Raw genomic sequence first — 26,377 nt, forward strand, 5'->3', positions numbered from 1 at the left:
CCCTCAGGAAACTCTCCAGACAACCGGCAAAACTGACACCCCTGAGCGGCACCCGCGGAGCGGGGCCACTAAAAGTACAAAGAATGTCCCACCGACGTCCTCCAAAATCAGGCACGATAAGGCAAGGCAGAGACTTTCACCACTGTGAGTGGCACCCGCGGAGCGGGTCCGTTAAAAGTTGATAAAGGGACCAAGCAGGGGGCGTGGACACTGAGGAAAGAGGCTGCAGCTGCGGGTAGTATGGCCTGCTGGTCCTCGCAGTCCCTCAGGAAACTCTCCAGACAACCGGCAAAGCTGACACCCCTGAGCCGATCCCGCAGAGCGGGGGCAGCGAAAAGTACAAAGAATGTCCCACTGACGTCCTCCAAAATCAGGCACGATAAGGCAAGGCAGAGACTTTCACCACTGTGAGCGGCTCCCGCAGAGCGGGGGCCGCGAAAAGTTGATAAAGGGACCAAGCAGGGGGCGTGGACACTGAGGGAAGAGGCTGCAGCTGCGGGTAGTATGGCCTGCTGGTCCTCGCATTCCCTAAGGAAACTCTCCAGACAACCGGCAAAGCTGACACCCCTGAGCGGCACCCGCGGAGCGGGGGCCGCGTAAAGTACGAAGAATGTCCCACCGAAGTCCTCCAAAATCAGGCACGATAAGGCAAGGCAGAGACTTTCACTACTGTGAGCGGCTCCCACGGAGCGGGGGCCGTTAAAAGTTGATAAAGGGACCAAACAGGGGGCGTGGACACTGAGGGAAGAGGCTGCAGCTGCGGGTTGTATGGCCTGCTGGTCCTCGCAGTCCCTCAGGAAACTCTCCAAACAACCGGCAAAGCTGACACCCCTGAGCGGCACCTGCGGAGCGGGGGCCTCGAAAAGTACAAAGAATGTCCCACCGACGTCCTCCAAAATCAGGCACGATAAGGCAAAGCAGAGACTTTCACCACTGTGAGCGGCCCGCACGGAGCGGGAGCCATGAAAAGTTGATAAAGGGACCAAGCAGGGGGCGTGGACACTGAGGGAAGAGGCTGCAGCTGCGGGTAGTATGGCCTCCTGGTCCTCGCAGTCCATCAGGAAACTCTCCAGACAACCGGCAAAGCTGACACCCCAGAGCGGCTCCTGCGGAGCGGGGGCCGCGAAAAGTACAAAGAATGTCCCACCGACGTCCTCCAAAATCAGGCACGATAAGGCAAGGCAGAGACTTTCACCACTGTGAGCGGCCCCGGCGGAGCGGGGAGCTGCGAAAAGTTGATAAAGGGACCAAGCAGGGGGCATGGACACTGAGGGAAGAGGCTGCAGCTGTGGGTAGTATGGCCTGCTGGTCCTCGCAGTCCCTCAGGAAACTCTCCAGACAACCGGCAAAGCTGACACCCCTGAGAGGCTCCTGCGGAGCGGGGGCAGCGAAAAGTACAAAGAATGTCCCACTGACGTCCTCCAAAATCAGGCACGAGAAGGCAAGGCAGAGACTATCAAAAGTAATTAAAATATCTTTGATATTTTAATTTTAAAATATGTATATAAAGATTTGTAGTTATGTTTAGCATGTTTTTTGATAAATTGCAGTTAATTTTATAGCCAAACATGTGTACGAGTATAGAGTATTGATTGTATATTTAACTTGCTTAATTTGTAATAGCTTGTTTAAAATGTTTAATAGTGAAGTGGATATTGTATATTTCACCTCTTTGGCATCCATTGCCTTTTTCAAACAGAGTTACATTGCGTATAGTAAATGACAGCCTTTTAAAGTACAACACCTTTCCCAAATTGGTTTAGATTGGAGTGGGAACAGTAAATATCACCCCTTTAGTACCCAAGGTCTTCCCTAAATTGGTTTAGAATGGACAGGGAATAGTACACATTACCACTTTAGTGTCCAACACCTTCTGCAAATATAGATGGTTTGGAGTCGGAATAGTAAATGTCACCTCTTCACTTTCCAATACCCTCCCAAAATTGGTTTAGATTGAAGTGGGAATAGAAAATGTCACTCCTTTAGTGTCCAACACCTTTCCCCAATTGATTTAGGTTGGAGTGGGAATAGTAGATGGCAATCCTTTATTGTCCAAGACCTTCCTCATATTGGTTTAGATTCTAGTTTTAAATGTCACCCCATTATGCCCAACGCCTTCTCCAAATTGATTAGGATAAGAGTGGGAACAGTATATGTCACCCCTTTAGTGTCCAACATCTTCCTCAAATTGGTTTACATTGGAGTGGGAATAGTAAATGTCACCCCTTTAGTGTCCAAACCCGTCACCCAATATGGATAGATTGGAGTGGAAATACTAAATGTCACCCATTTAGCGTCCAACACCTTCCACCAATTCGATTGGATTGGAGAGGGAATAGTAAAGGTCATCCCTTTACTGTCCAACGCCTTCCCCAAGTTGGATTAGATTGAAGTCGGGATAGCAAATGTCACTCCTTAGTGTCCAATACCTTCCTCAAATTAGTTTAGATTCTAGTTGTAATAGTCAATGCCACCCCTTCAGTGTCAAACACTTTCCCCAAATTGGCTCAAATTGGAGAAGAATTTGTAAATGTCACTCCTTTAGTGTGCAGCTCCATCCCCCAATATGGTTAGATTGGAGTTGGAATAGTAAATTCCATATCTTCAGTGTACAATGCAGTCCCAAAATTGGTTTATTTATATTGCAGTGGCAATAGTAAAAGTTACCCTTTAGTGTTCAACAGCTTTCATAAATTGGCTTAGATTGGAGTAGGGATAGTAAATGTCACCCATTTAGTGTCAAACACCTTCCCCCAATATGGCTAGATTGGAGAGGGAATAGTGAATGACACTCATTTACAGCCTGATTCATCATTGGGCCGTTTTGCGAGTCTGAAATAGCGATTCATAAGGAATCGCTATTCCAGACTCGCAAAACGGTATTCATGTAGGAATCGCAAAAAAATATGCGATTCCTACACATTCCTTATTTGCGATTAGCAAATTGCTAATCGCAAATAAGGAAAAACTCCCCATTCATTCCTATGGGCCAAAAACCCATAGGAATGAATGGGGAGTATTCCTTATTTGCGATTAGCAATTTGCTAATCGCAAATAAGATTGCGATTTGAAGGGTGCCAGGGGTGTCCAAAGGACACCTTGTAGCATCCCTTAAATGCACATTTGAACAGGTGTTGCGCACACACATGTCCAAAGGACATGTGTGTGTGTAACATGCGAAAGAAAAAAATGCACTAAAGTGCTTTTTACTCTTTTTTCGCAATTTACCACCAAGTCAGACTTGGTGGTAAATTGCGACCAAATATTGCGATTTCGCAATTTCTAAATGGTTGATGAATTGCATTTAAGGAATCTCTATTAGAGATTCCTTAAATCCAATTCCTCGCAAATATGCGATTTCGGTAATAACGATTTTTGCATTTGGGATGATGAATCCCAAATGCAAAAATCGCACTCGCAAAGGGCCAGACTCTGAGAATGCATGGTCATATTCTAATGGCAGCGTCAGGTACGTCGACCAGAGCTCGGTCAGTCTGTGCCAAAAACCCGGCGACACCCAACATCGTAATCAGGCCTTTTGTATTATTCACCTTTGAGTAGCTTTTCACTAAACAGTCAGGCTTATCACAGAGGCAATGTGTAAAGCATTGGCACAGCACTCCCACACAATAAATACACTTAGGACCAGTCGTGCTAAGCATGTTACATTGTGGTGCAGCTCAGCCACCACCAGGGTACAACTGTTCCCTGGCCCATCCGGTGGTCCTCTGCCGCAATGACTTTTAGAGCCATAATGAGGCGGACCGGAAAGTGCGAGTGCAGCAAACTTACAGTAAGCATGAGCGAATTTTGCGGATCTCGCGTTCGCGAATTTTGCGGATTTGCGGATTCGCAATCCGCAAAATCCGCGAATTCCCGCGAATTTGCGGATTTTTTTTTTTTTTTGTGTTCGCCCGTGTTTCTGCCAGTTCGCGAGGGTTTTTACAATTTAGCAATTTGCGAACTTACCTGTCGGGTCGCAAGTATTGCGAACTTGTTGTTTCTACGTGTCCAACCTGTTTGGGACACTCTTCTTCATCACTGCCACTCTCTGTCACCACTGCCACTCTCTGACTACTCATGCCACCCTCTGGCCCACCCATGCCACCCTCTGTTTCATCACCACACCCTCTGGTTGTCCAGTGTACATTATTTTCGGCAAAGCAAAGCACACCTTCCCTGCCTCAAGTGACCTGAATTAATTTGGGGCTGATTAATGTGTCACAGAATATTTTTTTAGCTGGCACCTGCTTCCTTAGTGCGCCCTGATTAGTGATCTTTTGCACTTGCTAAGTGCTTTCATTGTTGCAAAATTAGTTACAACACCTGCCCTGCCCCAACTGACAATAATGAATTAGGGGCTGATTAATGGATTTTAACTTCCAGCCTGGCTCCTGCTTGTCTCCCTTAGCTGTAATTCATGACCTTTGTGGCATATGTGTAACTATTCTGAGGTTCAGAGCAGGGTCACATAATAGTTTCAACTGGCAACTGAACTCTGGAGGGGCCCCTCAGGAAGCACTACAGGAAATGGCTACTAATGATGTGCCTGAACTTTTGAACCTGGTAAGTAGTTACTTTCAGTTTTGCTTAGATCGTATTTCTGCAATTTCGCACTTATTCGCGGGGCGCGAACTCACGCGAACAGTGCGAGCAGTGCGAGCAAAATCCGCTGCTCGCGGATTTGCGGATTTTTCAGGAAATTCGCAAATCTCGCGGATTGCGGATTTCCCGAAAATCCGCAAAATCCGCGAGCGGAACGGATTTTCCGCCCATGCCTAACTTACAGCAGCCACACTTGGAATCAGGCCCATAGTATTTCAAACTGCTACTATTAGAAATGAAAGGAAAGACTGATGCTTTAGGCCTCTTCACTGGCAGTGTTTGTGGTGAACATCTTTTATTTATTGATTTTGTTTGACGTTGATGATGCACCAAATACATTGCTGACAACATTTCAATAGAAAAAGAATTTCACAATTCCAGTACAGGATTCTAATGATTACCAGGGATATTTCATGTATGCAATTTATTTCGACACTATCCTGTTATCAATTGCCTGAACACCGCATTTTAAATAAATGTATAATTAATTTGAAAAAAAATAAAAACATACTTCTGCTACTCAAAAAATATCAATTATGTATCAGCAAATTATTACTGCATCTAATTAAACAATTGCAGGTATACCATTTCAATAGCAGATGATATTACCAGTGTCCTGGACCAAAAAGTGGGCATAATATGTGCTTCATTCCGTCTGGCTAACCATGCACCAAGTGGACCACAAATTGCAAGACTTCTTTATTAATTGTGAAAGGATTTATATGTCTACGATAATATTAAATAATCAATTACTCGACACGGTTTATCCTGAATGCATGAACTGGGAAATGGGAGTTGTTTTTAAAAAGATTTGTGTATTTGCAAAATGGGTATGTTTGGTATACTTAGTTTTTTTTGGTTCCGCTGTAAATTATGTTGATTATTATTTTTCTCATACATTTATTTTGGGGCAAGAGGACATAGGATTGTTTTTGGTGCCCCATGACTTGCAATTTGCAATCTGAGCATACCTAGATCACATTTAGGCGATGATTACAATGCCAGGAGGACTGTCGTCCAACCGGCATGGCAGCGGTCTGGAATCCGCCCAAACTTAGGTCAGTGGTTCTAACTGCAGTATCACAATGCGACAGCTCAGAGGGCAGTCACAAACCTCCATTTGTCAATGGAACTTGTGTGACATATGGAAAAGGCCCACAGCACAGGCTTCCGTAGACAAATGGAGGTTTGTGAAGATCCCTGCACAGTGTGGCAGGCACCACACAGGATCAGGGATGTTTAGGCGGCACCATAGGCCCCCAGGCCCCATTGTGGAGGGCCTGGGGGCCCGCTAGTGGCTTTGAATGTCACTTTCCGACAGCCTTTCCATGTCGGAAAGGCCAACATGGAATGGATGTCGCAAGCCGACATTATAATCCAGACAGTGGAGCTGCCATCATTAAGGGATTATTAGGTCTGCCGGATCTACAAACAGGCTCCTTGAGGCTGTCGGAAAGCATCGGGCAGTCCCTACACCTGCTGCCTCCGACCACATACATTGTAATGCATCGGTCAGATGAAACAGCAGATGGCGGTCAGACCGCAACCGACGAGCCATCAGTTGCGGTCAGACCGTCATCTAAATCGGGCTCTTATTTGGGTGGTAATTACCAAAGTCTGCATTCCTAAAATAAATAAAAGGTTATATATCATAACATGCTTCCATATCATGTTTAAATATCCCAAACTCGATGTTCTCCTGGAAATAGTCCACATGTTATGCACAAATTTGAGTAACAGAAAATAGTTTGCTTGTTATGCACAAATATGAGGGATTGGAGCAGTTTTTACTTTTCAGTCATGTTTTCATTTTATTCTAATGCATGTCAATATTCTCATGACCAGTGGTAGATGTAGTACAATTTCCACTGTTATAAAATGTCTCTATCTTAGTAAAAAAATAACCTCTAGCTATCACTTTGCAACTCTTTCTATCAGTCTTCTTTTGCCAAAAGAGAAGGTAGGGTCTGGAAGCTTAGTGCACTAGTACATCCGCTGCTAATATCAGTGTTTGGTCTTATGGTTGAATCCTGGGGGCATATTCACAAGCCCCTATCGCCACCACAACGTCCATTTTCAGGATGCTGTAGTGGCGATAGGGTATTTGCCTTATTCACAAGGCAGCATTGAGCAGCGTGACTTAACAAAGCCTTGAGAACAAGGCCCCCTTTCTCGCTATACATATTGATTTTTACAAGGGCAGCATAAATATGTGGCAGCACCAAAATTAAGACCAGGGAAAACCTGGGCTTAAACTGGTGCAAAGAGGAGAAATGTTTCCTTTTTCCTCGTTTTTGCTGTTTCTGTCTGTGCTGCCTTGTGCAGCACACATAGAAACAGCAAAATGCCATTGATTGTTTATGTGCAGGATGGTGACTCTTCCTGCATATAAACAATCAATAAACAAAATGATATTTTGCAACTTCTAGTTACAAAACGCCATGTACAGATGGTTTATGTGCAGGAAGGGTGACCTTGCTGCACATAAACAATCTTCCCCTCAAAGCAGACACCCTTGCACTATGGTGCAAGGGTGCCTGCATTGGTGCTAGGTTTCTAAATTTAGCGCCAGAGCAGGGGGAAATGCAGGGCTGCACCATACTGTTGTAAGTAGGGTGCAGCCCTGCATTTCAGAAGTGGCAGAGCGCTTCATTAAGCCAAGAAGGCGAACACCGAGCTCCGTAGTAATTATGCACCCTAGTAAGTATGCACCGTGGTCTGTCCACCCACCCTTTCATCTTTCTAAAGACAAAAACATGCAATTCACTTCCACTCGCAGCTTGTCCTTTCTTTGTGTTCAATAATAACATTGCCATGCTGTTTAGATGTAATTCAAGCAACCTAACTGATACTCGTTTTTTTGCGCAAAACATTTAAAAAAAGGAGAAACAATGCTGCTTAGTTTCAAATGTTTTCTTCTTATTCTGACACTGCCCACTGTTGTAGTAAATTTGGGAGACTTCGGGCCCCATGCATGAAACTAAAAACCGGTCGCAAACGGGTGGAATCGCAGAATGTGCCCCTTTGCAACCGGTAGTTTAGCATTTTGGATGCATCATCCCAAAGAAAGAATTTTCAACTTAAGGAATTGCTAGAATCGCAATTACTTTTATTGCGACTGCATTTAAGGAATCGCAAATTGCAATTCCTTAAATGCAGTGCATTAAGCAAAAGATGATTGCGGTTTCGCTATTAGGAATCACAAATTATCATCAAACTAAAGTTGATGGTAATTTGCGATTGCTTTGAAAAATGCACTAAAGTGCATTTTTCAAAGTCACATTTTACACATTCACACATGCCCTTGGGGCATGTGTGTGTGTCAACCATGTGGAAAAAGGGGAATTTCAGGGGTGCAACAGCGTATTCTTTTTGAACCCTTGAAATTGCATTGGCAATTTCCGAGTTCCTGTGGATTACTCACAAATTGCACATGCAATTCCCATTGATTCCGATGGGCCTCAAGTAGGCATGGGCGGAAAATCCGTTCCGCTCGCGGATTTTGCGGATTTTCGGGAAATCCGCAATCCGCGAGATTTGCGAATTTCCTGCAAAATCCGCAAATCCGCGAGCAGCGGATTTTGCTCGCACTGCTCGCACTGTTCGCGTGAGTTCGCGCCCCGCGAATAAGTGCGAAATTGCAGAAATACGATCTAAGCAAAACTGAAAGTAACTACTTACCAGGTTCAAAAGTTCAGGCACATCATTAGTAGCCATTTCCTGTAGTGCTTCCTGAGGGGCCCCTCCAGAGTTCAGTTGCCAGTTGAAACTATTATGTGACCCTGCTCTGAACCTCAGAATAGTTACACATATGCCACAAAGGTCATGAATTACAGCTAAGGGAGACAAGCAGGAGCCAGGCTGGAAGTTAAAATCCAATAATCAGCCCCTAATTCATTATTGTCAGTTGGGGCAGGGCAGGTGTTGTAACTAATTTTGCAACAATGAAAGCACTTAGCAAGTGCAAAAGATCACTAATCAGGGCGCACTAAGGAAGCAGGTGCCAGCTAAAAAAATATTCTGTGACACATTAATCAGCCCCAAATTAATTCAGGTCACTTGAGGCAGGGAAGGTGTGCTTTGCTTTGCCGAAAATAATGTACACTGGACAACCAGAGGGTGTGGTGATGAAACAGAGGGTGGCATGGGTGGGCCAGAGGGTGGCATGAGTAGTCAGAGAGTGGCAGTGGTGACAGAGAGTGGCAGTGATGAAGAAGAGTGTCCCAAACAGGTTGGACACGTAGAAACAACAAGTTCGCAAAACTTGCGACCCGACAGGTAAGTTCGCAAATTGCAAAATTGTAAAAACCCTCGCGAACTGGCAGAAACACGGGCGAACACAAAAAAAAAAAAAATCCGCAAATTCGCGGGAATTCGCGGATTTTGCGGATTGCGAGTTCGCAAATCCGCAAATTCGCGGATTGCCAATCCGCAAAATCCGCTCATGCCTAGCCTCAAGGCCCATAGGAATGAATAGGAATCAATTCCTTAATTGTGACTCACAATTATGGAATTTTAAGGAATCTCTAAGATTGTGATTTCTTAAATTGCATTTAAGGAATCGCAAATTGCGATTCCTTAAATGCAATGAATTAAGCAAAAAACGATTGCGATTTCACTATTAGGAATCCCAAATGACCATCAAACTAAAGTTGATGGTAATTTGCGATTGCTTTGAAAAATGCACTAAAGTGCATTTTTCAAAATCACATTTTACACAGACGCATGATGTGTGTGCGCAACATCTGGAAAAAGGGGAATTTCAGGGGTGCAACATGGTATCCTTTTTGAACCCTTGCACCCTTGAAATTGCATGTGCAATTTGCGAGTACCTATGGAGTACTCGCAAATTGCGGATACAATTCTCATTCATTCCTAGAGGCCCATAGGAATGAATAGGAAACAATTTCTTAATGGGACAATGAATGGGGAACAATTTCTTAATTGCGACTCACAATTTGCGAGTCGCAATTAAGGGATTTTAAGGAATTGCATTTTTTTTACGATTTCTTCATGCATTACATTGTGCGATTTCTAAATCGCTATTTAGAAATCGCAAAATGCGGCTTGATGCATGTGCCCCTTTGTGCATGAAAAATAATAATGTGCAGTAAATAGAAGTAACATAATGAGTTTTCGCTTCTATTTTTAACGGCCAACTAGGAGCTGGTGCTTTATTTGCAATTAGTAAGCAAGTGGTCCTCAGAAGTTTTCTGAACATTTCAGATCACAGATAAGTCTAGTAAATTAAACGGAAATGCGTCCACGTGTCAACAATACAAGATAGTGCCAACATGTGGAATCAAAACTCATATCTAACCCCTCTCGAAGAAAACACTAGCAATTTCTATCTAACCTCACGAGCTATGTCACTGGTAAAAGACGGAAGCCAGCTGAAAGCAACGGCTATAGATAAAAAAGTTAAAGCATTTTTTTAAACATTTGTTATGTCTATTTTACAAAAAGGTCGTTTTTTGTAGGTGCAAGACAGGAAAGTGATGTCCGACCTCCTACTTTCATTCTCCAAAAAAAGAAAAGAAACAGGAGCATGCGTGCTCGCATGAGTCCTCCTCACTTCAGTGGTCATGCAAAAAATACCCTGACTGAGCATATCGAAGTGCAAACACATGCAAGGTCATAAAACCACAGGTCTGATTTACTAACATTTGACGCAACATAGCAAGAACATGCTGTGCTGCAGAGACCAAGAAAGAGTCATATTTACTAAGATATGGCGCATTCCTGCTCACTTTCTTCGCTGGTGCACTGAGTGCTACCTAGTGCCATCACAGTCAGCCTTGTGCCATGGTGGGATGGTGCCTGCATTATATGCGGATTGCTTTTGTACAGGAAGGGACACAATGCGATGAAAGCCTCCTTCAGTATACACACCAGGACAGAGATGAAAATTATAGTTAAAGTTTTCAGGTTTGAACTTGACTGTGACCTGAGTTTGAACTAGAGAGGTCTCTATTGGTCAGCAAGAAAAAGACAGAGCATAAGACAAGCACAAATGGCAGGTATTACATGGCGTTCAATTGATTAGTTTAGATGTGGAAGTGAGATCGTTGCAATTTTATCCGAACCAATGAGCTACCTTGTGGTGTTAATTTTTAAGTAAGAGGAGTGTAGAGGCGGAGCTTGCTCAGGAACGAGATGGCTGCCTGAGCCTTGAGCTCCGCCACACTGACAAATTTTCCTGCATGTATCTGGTTGCTCACCGTGATATTCCCAACTGTGCACCAAAGACCTGGAATATTCCCGCAGCGCAACAGGCTATCCCTGGACCCCCCCAGCCCCGGTACTTGCCTGGTAACTGCAGTGCGTGGCAGATAACCCTCCAGGCCGCTCCTCCCTGGGGTCCCTTGACAAGTAGGGTGGAGCGCATATCAAGAGAGAGAGAGAGGACTAGAAAGCTAGTCCGAGTCCCCGTAGTTTATATCTGTTATCAAAAGAGACTAGCTTAAATATGACCAATATTGTTAGGACTCTGATTAGATTTGTCATGGGCACTTCGTTGGTGAGTTCATGAAGCCCTCACCCACCAACCTGGCTGGTGGCATGCTTCATCATCGGGCCCACGCAGTGACACCTAATGTGTCCCGGGTGTGCTGCGATGCCTGATTACAGCGGAGCTGGTATTTTACTGAGAGTGCAGTATGAGGTGTAAAGTGAAGTGTGAGTTAAAACGGCTTGACGGGGGGCTTGGGGAGGACTCACAGAGGAGGGGGGCCACATCAAAGGACCACCGAATCGCTCCCCCCCGGTGCCTATACAGGGGGCGGGTTGAAGCGGAAACTGCACGTCTGCGGCGCAGGCTGCTCACTGGGTTAGGCCCCTCAGACTCAGAGGCGGTCATTAGCTGCGACCGGCCAGAAGAGGTTGGGACATTCCAAGGTTCTGTGGAGCACCCCAGGCTGGGGTGCAAGACGGGCAGAGCGGCCGAGGCATCCTCCAGCACGGCGCTAGGGTGAGCGAGGCAGCTTGAGGTGGGGGACAGGGTGCCTCAGCTGAACCTGGACCTGGGACCCAATTGTGAAAACACTCAGCAGGAGCAGCAGACAGGCACAGCAACTGAGGAGGTGGAAGATAGAGGACATCTGGTGCTGTGTTCCTACGTAGGGGAGCTGCCATTCCTTGAAACTCTTAGCCCAGTAGGCACTGCGGCCCACGCGGGGGGCACTGTTTATAGCCCTCCAGAGCACACTACTGCAAGACATGTACACCCCGTCTCGAAATGGACAGCACGGAACGCGCTGAGGGTGGTAATTTCCGTGAAAGAGGACAGCAGGGCGGAGCCTGGACTTGTGGCCTTGCATCACCCCTCCAACAGGACAGTGTATAGCAGGAAGTTAGGCAGAGCTCCCAGAAGTGAGGCGCAGGGGACTTAGACTGTCCAGCGGGGGCGCCCAGGGGTTGCACTGGCTTGGTCCTTCTGTGGGGGCACAGTGTTGAGGCGTCTTCAGGGTTTGAGACCACGGCTGAATGAACCCGGATGTCTGCCACTGACACGTCCAGTGGTGCGGAGTCAGGTCTGCGCTGAGGACTGCCACGGAGGGATGGCTTTGTGTGCCTGCACCAGTGAGAGCCCCAGAGACAAGATAACACCTGACACAGTGCAACGGGTCAGATACCGGTGGTGCGTAGTTCTGGAGGCCGACAGAGTTCTACAACACATGCTGACGCAGTGGGGTGCTCCCCCATGATACCAGGAGGCAACGCACGGGCGGTCATAACAGTAGCAGACCTTGATCCGATCTTGATTCGCCCTCTGCGGGATCGCTGAAGATAATCTGGTCGTGACTCACGCAACTGGATAAGGTCATGGGAAGAACGAACAGGACGCAGTCTAAGCTCACGTTTTTGCAAAAACGCTCTAAGTCCCAGGAGACCGCGGCAGAAGAGACCAATAGAACCTCTGCCCCTGTGGAGGATGAGCCAGACATCCGCAGCATGTTGCTGTCAATGGAAAAAGGCCTGCAAAGCAGCATCTCCTCCCTGGGCACCAAAATTGACGCCCTCTCATACCGGATGGACAGAATGGGAGAAAGACTCGACAAACACGCAGAGAGGTTGGACATGTCTGAACGAAGGCTCATGGAGGTGGAGGAGGCGCAAACTACACTGGATACTGAGCATAAACAGCTGGGGAGAGTAATCTGGGTATTGCAAGACAAAGCGGAGGACTTGGAAGCCCGCTCGAGATGCTGCTACCTCCGAATCACGGGACTTCCAGAGACGACGCCACCTGGCAACATGGAGCACTTTGTGGAGAAGATGCTGGTGAGTCTCCTAGGGACATAGGCCTTTTCCAACATGTTTGTGGTGTAGAGAGCCTACCTTTCCTTGGGACCTAGATCGGTGCCAGGAGCTCCGCAGTGCCCAATTATAGCAAAGCTTTTAAATTATCGGGACAGAGATGCTGCTTTATGGACAGCGAGGGGAAAACCTACCCTAGACATTGATACAGGGTCATCAAAATATTCTTTGTGTCCTAATTGCGTTAAAAACTTCTCAATATAATTTAGCCACCTTATCTTTTTAGTTCCATCGATTCCCAGTACATCTTTAAGTATGAGTCAATTAAACCCTGCCTCTTCGGTGGTCCAGATCCTATGCCACAGAAGAGCAGGTTGTAACCTTATCATTTCTTCTAGATATGGCAAGCCCAATTCAGAGTGGCAGATAAAATTAGAAGTACTTTCCGGGACTGCCAGCTAGTATTTAAGGAAAATATTTTCTGCTACCTGAAGAGCATTTACATTTGCGTATCCCCAGATTCCTGCCCCGTATGTGACATTCGCTACGCATTTTGGCTTATAGATAGTCAACATTTCACCTGGTAGGCCTTTAACCAATTTCTTGCTAAAATTAGTTACTGCCATTAATGATTTACAAAATAAAAACTTTCTAGACTTAACCCCTTCGGTGCTCATGACGAGCTCAGCTCGTCATGAGGCACAGTGCTCGTGCCCTGAAGACGAGCTCAGCTCGTCATGACCACACCCATTTCCATTATGGTCCAGCACAGCAGGGGAATATGTCAAGCAGCCAAGGTGTTAATTGCACTGCACCAACTGCCAGACTGGTCAATTAAAATTCCTAAATACGAGAACGTATTAGTATTCTTGATCGACTTTGAATTAATAAAAATAGTGTGTTTATTTTTACTAGCTCCATGTCCTCACCTCATGGAAAATGTTTTAGAGCAATTAATAGACATTCCTAAGCTTGTCATATATTCTGTAAATGCGGATACCACTTTCTGAAGGCCTATTGGTGTACGGGCCATCAGGACCGCATGGTCTGCATAAAGTAGTGCGGGGATAAAGCGTGTCGCTGCAGCAGGTAAGTCCCTGCACTCCTTAATTAATATTTTTTTGAGTTCATTATTATACAATGTAAACAAAAATGGGGCAAGGACGCAGCTTTGTCGCACACCCTTCTTTATTTCAAAATTTCTAGTGCAGTCCCCGCCCTGTCCGTAAAGTACCCTTGCACTGAATAAAGCTGCCTTAAAAATGTTACTATAGCTTGCTCAACCCCAAAACTATCCATAATCGCCCAAAGTTTATTGTGTACAACGCAGTCGAAGGCTGAGGTTAAATTAACAAAAGTTAAAAATAACTGCTCTCTTTTCGCATATATAAATTTATCTAAAATAATATGAAGATTCAACCCCTGCTCTATAGTGCCCAAACCCTCACGAAAACCATACTGGATATTACTTATTATTGAATGCTCCTCTGCCCATATTTGGAGTCTATCTAAAATCGCCCCATAATTTTTACTGTAGAATCCAGTAACGAAATAGAACAGTAGCATGCTGGATTTGCCCTATCCCCTTTTTTATAAATAGGGATAACTAGAGATTCGTAAAAACTCAGAAGAACAACAAGAGTTAAAAGAGGACCCCAGAATGCCTCATTATTTTTGTACAAATCCACCGGGACACCACCCGGAAGCGGTGCCTTTCCTCCCTTACTGGATTTAATAGCACTAATCACTTCACTCAACTTAAAATCCATCTTAAAATTATGTGCTGTAGGGGAAACCCCTGTTCAGCCCCTGGCAATTGTTCAGCTTCTATCCCAATCAAGTAGAGTCTAGAGTAGTGCTGTACCCACTCCTCCTCTGTTATGGCAAGTTCTATGGATGCTTTAGGTTTATCCATGAAGAATGGCGCTTTCACTGCCTTCCAGAAAGCAGCAGAATCATGATTTAATGATGCCTCACGGAGAGCAGACCATGCTTCCTCCTTCATTGCCTTCTTCCTTGTTACTTGGGTTACTTTGAGGGATTCTTGTCACCAGCTATGTGGCTGGAAGGTCCCTAAGATCTAGTGGGACTGGCCTGCTGAAAGTTCCGAAGGTGAAGAAGGCCAGATTGGGAGGCATATCCTTCCAGTTCCTGGCAGTTCAGAACTGGAACAAACTCCCTTTAAATCTCTGGATGGAGATATCTGAAGTTAAGTTTAGGAAGGAGCTTAAAACCTATTTGTTTTCAGGTTATCCAGGAGGTCCGGGCCGCTGCCATTGTCTCTCACTCCAGCGCGGGGACACGCCGGGATGGTGTAACCATGCGCTTTATAAATTTCTTTATTATTAACTTATAGCCCTTTTTAGCTTCCATAATATGGTCGCGGTTTTTCTCCTCTGCTTTTAGGGCATATAGAAGTTTTGTGCGTGCCTTTGTGCAGGTGGTATCAAACCACCCGGAACTTTGTTTATTTTTGGATTTTGTATTTTTCCAGAGGGCATCCTTAATATAGGCTAAAATATCTTTAACACTTTCTATAACCACTGGATATGAGTTGCTCTCAAGGCATACAATGATGCTCTTCATGCAGCTCTTGACAACCTTCATGAGAAAATCTTCAGGATTGACCTTAGTCCACTTCAGCGCATACCCATTTTGCCTACATAGCACAATATCATTTATACACTCCTTGTTTCTGCTATTACTATTTTGTACTTTATTAGGGACCTGGTTAGTAATGCTTTGTGGAAAATGGTCGCTTAGGGCAATATCATGGGTTATAAAATTCTTCACAAGGGAGGCATGTCTACTGGAAATCAATATATAGTCTATAATTGAAAAAGCACCTCGGCCATTGAAGTTTGGATTAATTGAAACCTCTGGTAAACATAAACTATTTTCAAACCCCAGGTCATTTGTAAATACAACATTATTCAAGGACTCTCCAAATGGCATATGGGAAAAGTGTGAAAAACTAACATCCTTCCCATCGTTGGTTCCACACAACCCTTTATCCCCCTTATGACATAAAAAACAGTTAAAGTCCCCCCCAGATAATCATCACATCTTTATGGTTCCTGCCTTGGAGGTTATTCATATCCCTACTTAAATCTAGATAACATGTATCTGTTGTTCCAGGGGCCACATTATTATAGAAATTTAAAAGAATCCCACAAAGGTTCTGATCCAGGTACAAGCGGATAATATGGTAATAGATGTTACTAACCACCAAATCAATCATCCTAATCATTATATAGTTAGAGATGTAGGTACAGAGTCCCCCCTTTGCTCTACCATGGGCCGATCTAATTGCTGGAGTATTATATGTCTTATATACACATAAGTGAATTGCCTCCTCCACCCAGGTTTCTGGTAGACATATTATTCCAAATGTATTCACAAAATCTACCCACACATTATTAATCACTTTAGATTTCAATCCTGCCACATTCCAAAACATAGTCTCAACTTTTGAATTATTCATCTTATTTTCTGTTACTCCTCCCAATCCTTGTGTATTTATAGGAGTTGACAGATCTACATCATTAGACATATGCATTGTGCCAGTATCCAGCCTATCCCCGGGTATAATATCATCTCCCTTTGGTAACATTTGCGGAGTTATTTCTACCATAGAGCCTTCAGTACTGGGGGATAGGCAACCCTTATTACGAAAGTCATGTGGGACAATTATAGCAGGATTTCGATACGCCACGGTAGTTAGTCTATTTCATTCAAATGAGACAGACTATAAAAACAATTTTGTGAGGGATATTTAAATCTCTCATATACCTTGAGGTCGGGCTTACCCAATTTAACCTGGAGTAATTCCTATTTATAGGGGGGTACAAATAGTCCAGAGGTAGTGCAGTAATGTGGGAGACTCCCGAGTAATCTCGCACTCTATTCAGAATCATTCTCACAAGGTGTGGTGTTTTAAAGGACAGACCACAGAGTCCCCTTCTTGGGTTTTCGGTCCTTGCCCTAACCAGCCCACTCTTCTAGCCATCTTGAATTCTTTAAATTGTTTTTTCAGCTTAGCCCGTCCTCATACCCAACCATTGGAGAGATTTATTCCTCAGAGCCTCCTATGTTTCCCCTGTTTCTCCCTTATCTCTTATCAAGATAGGCACATTAACTAAAACTACAACGTATGGTGTAGCAGCGGGTGGTAAATCTAAGCGTGTTTGGTTCTCAGACCCCTGCCTCCCAGATATAGTACCAGGGGTCTGCAGACAGCAGGGTGACGAGGGCTTAATGACAGCTGAAGCAGTGCTATTTGCATGGATTAAAACTTTACTGGTCGAAACTTTATCCACAGAAGTGTTTTGACTAACTGTATCAACCCCCATGCGTTCTGTATTGTTTGATAGTTTTACTTTTTTGGGCAGGGGAGTTCCAGGAACTATTTTACCTAGAGAGGGTGATTATAAAATGTCTAGCCATTTAGAAAGTGACTCTTCTATAGAGCCTATTTTAGTTGTTAGATTTTCCAGGCTATCCCTTAACAGGGTGTCCCAGGCCACTATTTGTAATTTTAACCTTCCTACCTCATTCTGGGTTCGCATATTTGTGCTCATTAATGATTTATCCCAGTTTTCCGTTTTGCTAGGTAATAAGGATATAGCCCCTTTAGTAGCCCTTTTACGTGTTCTAAGCACAGGCTTTTCCTTGTTCTGAGTATCAGCAGCCTCATTGTGATCCTCCACCTCATTAAGTACCTGATAATCGCTCAGATTCCTTGCTCTTTTGTTAGGGGGTTGGAGTTGTGTCTCAAAGTCATGTTCACTACAAGACAGGTGGTAGGAAATATTAACTGCACAACCATTGCTACCACGACTACTATCTTTTAACATATGTAGCCCAGGACTCACTTCCACATGTATGTTTTGATCAGCCCCTGGTTTCAGTGCTACTTCAACCTTAGTGATTTGCCGTTCTATGGCACCGACAGCACCAGTAAGGTAGCTGAGTAATGATTGGCGTGAAGGGTCCCCTTTTTTTGTCGGTTTCTTATTTTGGGCTGACAGTGTTTTTCTTTTTCCCATTTTGTTTACCTTACATAACTTAAAAGACACAATAAAATAAATAATAAAAAATTACTACAATAAAGAAATACACAAAAGTTCAATATAGTCTTTCCCTCAATAGGTTCCTTAGATGTAGCTATCCAGCTCAAAAACGGTCATAAACTTGATTCCTCAGTCCATCTCAACAGAAGGCCATCTTAAGTCACACAAATATTTAGGGCACAGTACCTTTGTGATGAAAAAGCTGTGGCCCAGCCCAGCCTCTGTCAGGCTATGACGGGCACGGACGGACCCGCCATTGGCCTGGGCTATGCCCGGGCAGGCCCACGCGCGTCCCGGGCTGCAGGAGGCAGTCAGTGAATTTAAGCGCCTCCTGCCGCTTTCCTGCGTCGTCATCAATGGATGAAGACAGGTGCTGCTGGGAAATGCAGTCCCACTGTTCCTCCGCCCGTGTCCCAGCCCACGATGATGGATGTCTCAGCGTTGTTCAGAGCAGTGTCGTGGGCCCCCAAAAGAGTGCACCAGCAATATTAATGCTAAAGAAACAACAGGTGAGTCCATGCAATTTTCACCCCGAGTGAGCTGGGTATACTCAGACGTGAGTCCCAGGCTCTCCACATCACTGGAGTCAAGCTATCCAGGCTGAAGAAGGCTGATAGCCAGAAACCGGTCCTTGGATGCTTGATGCCGGTCTAGGAAAGACATGGCTTGGTAGTTCGGGTTGGACTGTTCCCATGAGGCACAGGGTCAAGGCTGATTTGCATATAGCCATTGTCTGACCTAGGGTGGTGTGGAGTGCAAAAAAAACGATGGATTTAGGCCCAGATCTTTGTACTGGGGTGAATGTAAGACATTGTTCTGCATTCTGTCCATCAACTGTGTTTTTTGCAATTTTCACCCGAGTGGGCTGGGTATGCTCAGACGTGAGTCCCAGACTCTCCACATCACTGGAGTCAAGCTATCCAGGCTGAAGAAGGCTGATAGCCAGAAACCGGTCCTTGGATGCTTGATTCCGGTTTAGGAAAGACATGGCTTGGTAGTTTGGGCTGGACTGTTCCCATGAGGCACAGGGTCAAGGCTGATTTGCATATAACCATTGTCTGACCTAGGGTGATGTGGAGAGCAAAAAAAACGATGGATTTAGGCCCAGATCTCTGCACTGGGGTGAATGTAAGACATTGTTCTGCATTCTGTCCATCAACTGTGTTTTTTGCAATTTTCACCCTGAGTGGGCTGGGTATGCTCAGACGTAAGTCCCAGGCTCTCCACATCACTGGAGTCAAGCTATCCAGGCTGAAGAAGGCTGATAGCCAGAAACCGGTCCTTGGATGCTTGATTCCGGTCTAGGAAAGACATGGCTTGGTAGTTCGGGCTGGACTGTTCCCATGAGGCACAGGGTCAAGGCTGATTTGCATATAGCCATTGTCTGACCTAGGGTGGTGTGGAGGGCAAAAAAACAATGGATTTAGGCCCAGATCTTTGTACTGGGGTGATTGTAAGAAATTGTTCTGCATTCTGTCCATCAACTGTGTTTTTTGCAATTTTCACCCCAAGCGGGCTGGGTATGCTCAGACGTGAGTCCCAGACTCTCCACTTCACTGGAGTCAAGCTATCCAGGCTGAAGAAGGCTGATAGCCAGAAACCGGTCCTTGGATGCTTGATTCCGGTTTAGGAAAGACATGGCTTGGTAGTTTGGGCTGGACTGTTCCCATGAGGCACAGGGTCAAGGCTGATTTGCATATAAGCATTGTACGACCTAGGGTGATGTGGAGTGCAAAAAAAACGATGGATTTAGGCCCAGATCTCTGAACTGGGGTGAATGTAAGACATTGTTCTGCATTCTGTCCATCAACTGTGCTTTTTGCAATTTTCACCCCGAGTGGGCTGGGTATGCTCAGACGTGAGTCCCAGGCTCTCCACATCACTGGAGTCAAGCTATCCAGGCTGAAGAAGGCTGATAGCCAGAAACCGGTCCTTGGATGCTTGATTCCGGTCTAGGAAAGACATGGCTTGGTAGTTCGGGCTGGACTGTTCCCATGAGGCACAGGGTCAAGGCTGATTTGCATATAGCCATTGTCTGACCTAGGGTGGTATGGAGGGCAAAAAAACGATGGATTTAGGCCCAGATCTTTGTACTGGGGTGAATGTAAGACATTGTTCTGCATTCTGTGCATCAACTGTGTTTTTTGCAATTTTCACCCCGAGCGGGCTAGGTATGCTCAGACGTGAGTCCCAGGCCCTCCACATCACTGGAGTCAAGCTATCCAGGCTGAAGAAGGCTGATAGCCAGAAACCGGTCCTTGGATGCTTGATTCCGGTCTAGGAAAGACATGGCTTGGTAGTTCGGGCTGGACTGTTCCCATGAGGCACAGGGTCAAGGCTGATTTGCATATAGCCATTGTCTGACCTAGGGTTGTGTGGAGTGCAAAAAACCAATGGATTTAGGCCCAGATCTTTGTACTGGGGTGAATGTAAGACATTGTTCTGCATTCTGTCCATCAACTGTGTTTTTTGCAATTTTCACCCCGAGTGGGCTGGGTACGCTCAGACGTGAGTCCCAGGCTCTCCACATCACTGGAGTCAAGCTATCCAGGCTGAAGAAGGCTGATAGCCAGAAACCGGTCCTTGGATGCTTGATTCCGGTCTAGGAAAGACATGGCTTGGTAGTTCGGGCTGGACTGTTCCCATGAGGCACAGGGTCAAGGCTGATTTGCATATAGCCATTGTCTGACCTAGGGTTGTGTGGAGTGCAAAAAACCAATGGATTTAGGCCCAGATCTTTGTACTGGGGTGAATGTAAGACATTGTTCTGCATTCTGTCCATCAACTGTGTTTTTTGCAATTTTCACCCCGAGTGGGCTGGGTACGCTCAGACGTGAGTCCCAGGCTCTCCACATCACTGGAGTCAAGCTATCCAGGCTGAAGAAGGCTGATAGCCAGAAACCGGTCCTTGGATGCTTGATTCCGGTCTAGGAAAGACATGGCTTGGTAGTTCGGGCTGGACTGTTCCCATGAGGCACAGGGTCAAGGCTGATTTGCATATAGCCATTGTCTGACTTAGGGTGGCGTGGAGTGCAAAAAAACGATGGATTTATGACCAGATCTTTGTGCTGGGGTTAATGTAAGACATTGTTCTGCATTCTGTCCATCAACTGTGTTTTTTGCAATCTTCAAAGAAGAGATGGCAGAAGCTATTGAGACATTCTATGTCACAAATATTGGCTCAGTGGACAGCTTCCAGATGGTGTGGGAAGCTTTCAAAGTGTCTATTAGGGGGGTGGCCATGACTAAACACTCTGAGATTTTATGTTCCATACGTTAGAGGTTATCGCCCTTGGACCGGAAATACGGGATTTGGAATCACGTCATCTAGCAGGAACTAACGAGGAGGTAGCCGACCCTATGAAGGGCCTGTTAGCTGAGTATCAGGAAGCGGCAGACCGCGAAGTGAAACACGTGGGAAAATATGCCACGGCGCGCTCATACGGGGAAGGGGATAGGCCGGGATCTGTGCTAGCTAACATGTTAAAAGCCAGGCGAACCAAGACTTTGATCACTGCAGTTGGGTCAGCGGAAGGTGAACTGCTTACGGAAGGAGGTGACATCATGCACAGGTTCAAACAATATTATTCAGAGCCGTACACCTCTCAGTTGTCAAACATGGAAGACGACATCTTAGACTACCTGGAGCACATTAAGTTGCCTTACCTCTCGGATACACATAGAGAGTTCCTTATGCTTTCCATCGAAAGGGATGAGATCACAGAGGCACTGGCGGGGATGTGGTCGACCAGTGCTCCCAGAACGGACGGCTTCACAGTTGGCTTTTATAAAGCCTATATTGACATGCTGCTCCCCCATATTTCCACTTTGTTTGATGACTTATGCATGACGGGTATTATACCGCAAACCATGCGAGAAGCGCAACTCGTGGCGATCCCCAAACCTGGCAAACGCCCAGAAGAATGCGGCTCTTATCAGCCACTGTCTCTGCTGAATGTAGACACAAAGCTGTTCTCCAAAGTTCTGGCCAACCGCATGGCCCTGTTGGCACCGGAACTGACCAGGTCGGAACAAGCAGGGTTTATCCCGGGCAGGAACCTTACCTATAATCTGAGGACGGTATTCGGCACTATGCAGCATGTCCGACAGGACACTAAGGCCAGTGCAATATTCTTGGACATGGAGGAAGCTTTCGACTCGTTGGAGTGGCCTTTTATGCGGCAAGTGCTGATCAGAATGGGATAAGGCCCCGTCGTTTTGCAACTGATTAGGATGCTGTACAACGCGCCATCTTCCCGGGGGTCTGGTCACAGGAACCATCTCTATCGCTAGAGGAACCCGGCAGGGATGCCCCTTGTCACCGACGCTGTACGCCCTAGTTGCTGAACCGCTGGCTTGCACGCTGTGTGAATATCACTGCCACTGAGGGGTTCAATTTCCATCTTATAGCATCATAGTGTCCACGTATGCGAATGATACGTTGTTATATATTGGAGACCATGAAAGCAATATGTCCCCGCTGCTTAGAGAGGTAGTTTGTTTTGGTGCTCTGTCGGGGTTAAGGGTCAACTGGTCAAAATCTATTGGTTTCCTGCTCCCCCCGGCCATTACCCAATTCGAGATGGAATACCCTCTACAGTGGACAGTTGACTTGGTACGATACCTGGGCATCAGATTACACACTGATTCGGAAATTGTATTCTGAGAGAACTATGGAACGGCAGTGGCTAAATTGGTGGATGAGGTTGAAATCTGGATTGGATTGCCACTGTCTCTCATTGGCAGGGTCTCAATAATGAAAATGGTGGTGCTGCCCACGTTCCTATTTCTGTTCGTAAATATCCTGATAGTCTTGCTGCGCTTATTTTTTGCCAGAATTACTAAATCATTAATAAGACTAGCTTGGACGGGCAGACAGGCGCGAGGGCAACGGCGAGTGCTTACCCTACCATATCACATGGGAGGGCTGGGAGCGCCCGATTTAGAGTTATACTACAGAGCGGCACAGGGATCGCAGGCACACAGTTAGATTCATGGAGCGGAGAACATTCTGTTTCTCCTGATTGAGAGGCTATTCTCTGACCCCCTTCCACTGCTGGCTGTTATCTTGGAACCAGTAGATCGCAGAACAGGGATTCTGGACTCCCTCAACGTAACAAGGCACGCATGGAATTGCCTGCTGCAGCAAACAGCGGGAGCGCTGTTATACTCCCTGGAATTGTCTAAATAATGGATGGTTTGGTTGGACCCCTGTAGAGACGGAGGGGTTACGCATGTACTGAATGCGTTTGGGAATACGTAAAGCAGGTGATTTGTTCATGAACAGCATTGTAGAGAAGTGGGAGGAGGTCATAGCTGAAGTGGTAGCCCTCACGGTGTTGCAGAATTTCCAGTTTTACAGGGTGCGCAGGGCGCTGCATCAACAATTAGGAGAGGACATGAACGAGCCGCCGGAGGCACTGGAGCTGACGCATCTCATTAAAACTAAGTCTCCTCGAAAGCTCGTCTCTAATATCTATAGGTTGGCAATGTCCCACAGAGCAAACCAGTATACTAAGGCCAGACTGGCCTGGCAGCGCGACCTGGAGGTGATAATAGATGATGCCATGTGATCTTATTGCCACAACAACATGAAACGAGTATCATTACACGGCAGACACAGACTTATACACTTCAAATTCCTTAATAGAGTGTATTACACACCGGAAAGACTGCAAAGATATGGGCTGAGAGAGGAGTCGGCATGTGACCGATGTAACTCTCAGGTAGCAGATTTCATACACTTAGCGTGGATCTGACCAGGAGTTTATCAGTACTGGGGTCAGGTATTTCGAGAGCTTAGCACTATGGTGGGTTCAAAGATTCCCCCCGACCCGGCTGTGGCATTGTTGGGATATTCTAAAATGCTACCGATGGCAATTCGCAGATTGGTGGACTTGGTTTTATTGGTGGCAAAGCGCAGAGTAGCTTTGTGCTGGATGAGGGGCCCTCTATCGACTGTATCACAGTGGACACAAGATATTATGTACTGCTACACACAATCAGAAAACTTTAGCGAACTGCTTCCCCCAGGAGTAGGCCGAAGATCTTTTGGGGGCTATACACAACATACTTGAATAACAGAGGGGTGGACACTACTACAAAGACAGCGACAGCGCTAAGGGCCGGGACCTCTTCTCCCCTTTCACGGTAGACGGCATCCTCTTGCACAATTGGGTACTCACTGCGCATAGGACAACGAGTGAAGCACTGACTGAAGGATAGCATAGACGACTAGAATGTGCGATCTGACGCCACTTTGGGAGACGGCAGGAGGGAATCGGCTCAGTGAAGCGACGGCAGATAGGCCCTATGGTCATTAGTTGTGGTTAGGAACACAGGTCCTGATATGGGAAGGCGGAGTTGACATCTATTTGTTTGTTATAAAATTTGTGTAATATTTAAACCTTTTTTTTTGGTGCACAGTGTACGCTTTTGGCACATTGATGAGAGCTACAATCCTTAATTGTGACCCTGCCCTGCTTCCGGTATTTTGGCTTAGAAGCTGTGTTGAACACCTTAAACTGACATGCTGCCGGCCCTAGGGTTGTGAGCATACAGTTGTGTAACCTGGTAATATCTTTTACAATAAAAAACAAAAAAGTAAGAGGAGTGTTTAGGTCTCCTATATGAGCTCTAGATTTTGAAGCCAGGGAATGTGAGGTTTGAAGGCTATATGTAGTGCTGTACTAGCACCTAAAGAACACAACTAAGGGCCTCATTACGATGTCGGTTGTAAAGCAAACCAACTAACTCCATGCCAGAATCGGTTCAGAGCGACTCATGTTCGGCGAGTCTGACCAACCGACTACGATGGTTCCAAACACTGCTTGGAAAGTCTCCTATTGACTAAAATGGGAGCATGTGCTTGGACCGACAACATCGGCTCCCTTTAAAAAAAAGGCTGGTTGCAGAAAACCATGCATTCTGTGCCTACCACACTGTGCATGGTTTGAAAGAGCGGTCCCTAGGCTACCCCCATGGGCCCCAATTGGAGGCCTCAGGGAGAAGTGGGCCTGCTAGGGGCTCCAAAGTCAGTTTCCGACAGCCGTTATGTGTCAGACAGACCGATTCTGAAAGTCTGTCAGAATCCGACATCGTGATACGTCATTCGGAAACGCAGTCCGATGAGCTGTACGATTCAGTTCCGATCAACTCTGGGTTTCCGAATGCCAGTCGGATCAGATTTGGAATGACTGAATGTTTACAGCTCCATTGTAATCAGTCCATCGTAAATGTTATCAAGTCGACTGGAAACATAGGTTCCGTCACAGGTTAGGAAAATTTGAATGCCATTCAGAGCCTTACCGACCGACATCGTAATACGCCCCTAAGTCTGGATACAGCACTTATATCTTTTAGCTTGCACGAATGCTGCAAGCTGAGCCATAGATTTATAAGAATGTTTCAGGAAAGCGATATTGGTTCTTTTATAAGATGTAAAACACCTGGAATGAGAGAACACAGATGGGCATACCTTTATGCCTCCAGTTTCCAAGGTATATGCAAATGTGTATATTGGTTGCTGGGTAATATTATTACTTCCTTGAGTTAATAAAATTACAAACACCTTACTTGGGCAGGGTATACTTAGAATGAGGTTCTTGTGATCTTGAGATAAATCCAACCATTGGAAGGTTTTCTATCTAATTATCTAATTAATGACAATTGTAATTTCTTAATGTTTGCTTTTTTTTTAAATATATAATGGCAATACTCTGGCCACCATGCAGCCCAATGAGACCCATAATTGTTCTGTTCTGGATAAATCAGTAGTGTCCAAAATATAAGTCTCGGAGAGACTTCAATGGGTTTGTGACATATCTGGGACATGGTACAGATGACCCTGCTCCAACACTTTTAAAGGGACAAACAATCCCACCAACGGTGTAACCATAGCCACGGGGACACATTGGAGAGCTGAGGAGACCCATCTTAACCAATGCGGAGCTTGTGTAGAAGGCCCTGTAAAGTATTTTGAGCTGTTTTAGTTTAAAACGGGAACAGATTGCTACCTCCCGGGGTGAGGCCAGGGCCTCTCTCCAGTCCTCGTCAGTAATCTCACCTACATCATCAGTCCATTTTGTGCATACTTTGTAATGAGTATCGGGCAAATTATTAAGGATTTTGCGATATGTTAATGAGATGGCCTTGTCTGGAAGGTAGTCGTCTAGGAGTCTGTCTTCCAAAGGGGAAGAGACCGGTAGGTCTGAGCCCCCGGGTGAAGCTTTATGCAGTGCGTTTCTTGTCTGAAGGTAACAAAAAGTCTCTCTCTCATGTAATTGGTACTGTGTCTGCAGTTCACTAAATGGCACCACCCCACCCCTAGCCCATAGGTCTCCGGCTCAAGAGAAGCCAATCAAGTCCCATTTATTAAAACCTGGTTGCTTCAAAAGCATACCTAACTGACAAGACACAAGCAGCGGGGTAACCTGTGTAAT

General features: G+C 45.7%; 1 protein-coding gene across 1 annotated transcript in view; it reads right to left on the minus strand.

Moving 5' to 3' along the window:
* Positions 1-26,377, minus strand: part of ADCY2 (adenylate cyclase 2) — a 3,890,318-nt gene that overhangs the window by 940,081 nt on the left and 2,923,860 nt on the right. The window lies entirely within an intron of this gene.

Source organism: Lissotriton vulgaris, chromosome 4_1 (assembly GCF_964263255.1).
Source record: "Lissotriton vulgaris chromosome 4_1, aLisVul1.2, whole genome shotgun sequence".
NCBI lineage: Eukaryota > Metazoa > Chordata > Amphibia > Caudata > Salamandridae > Lissotriton > Lissotriton vulgaris.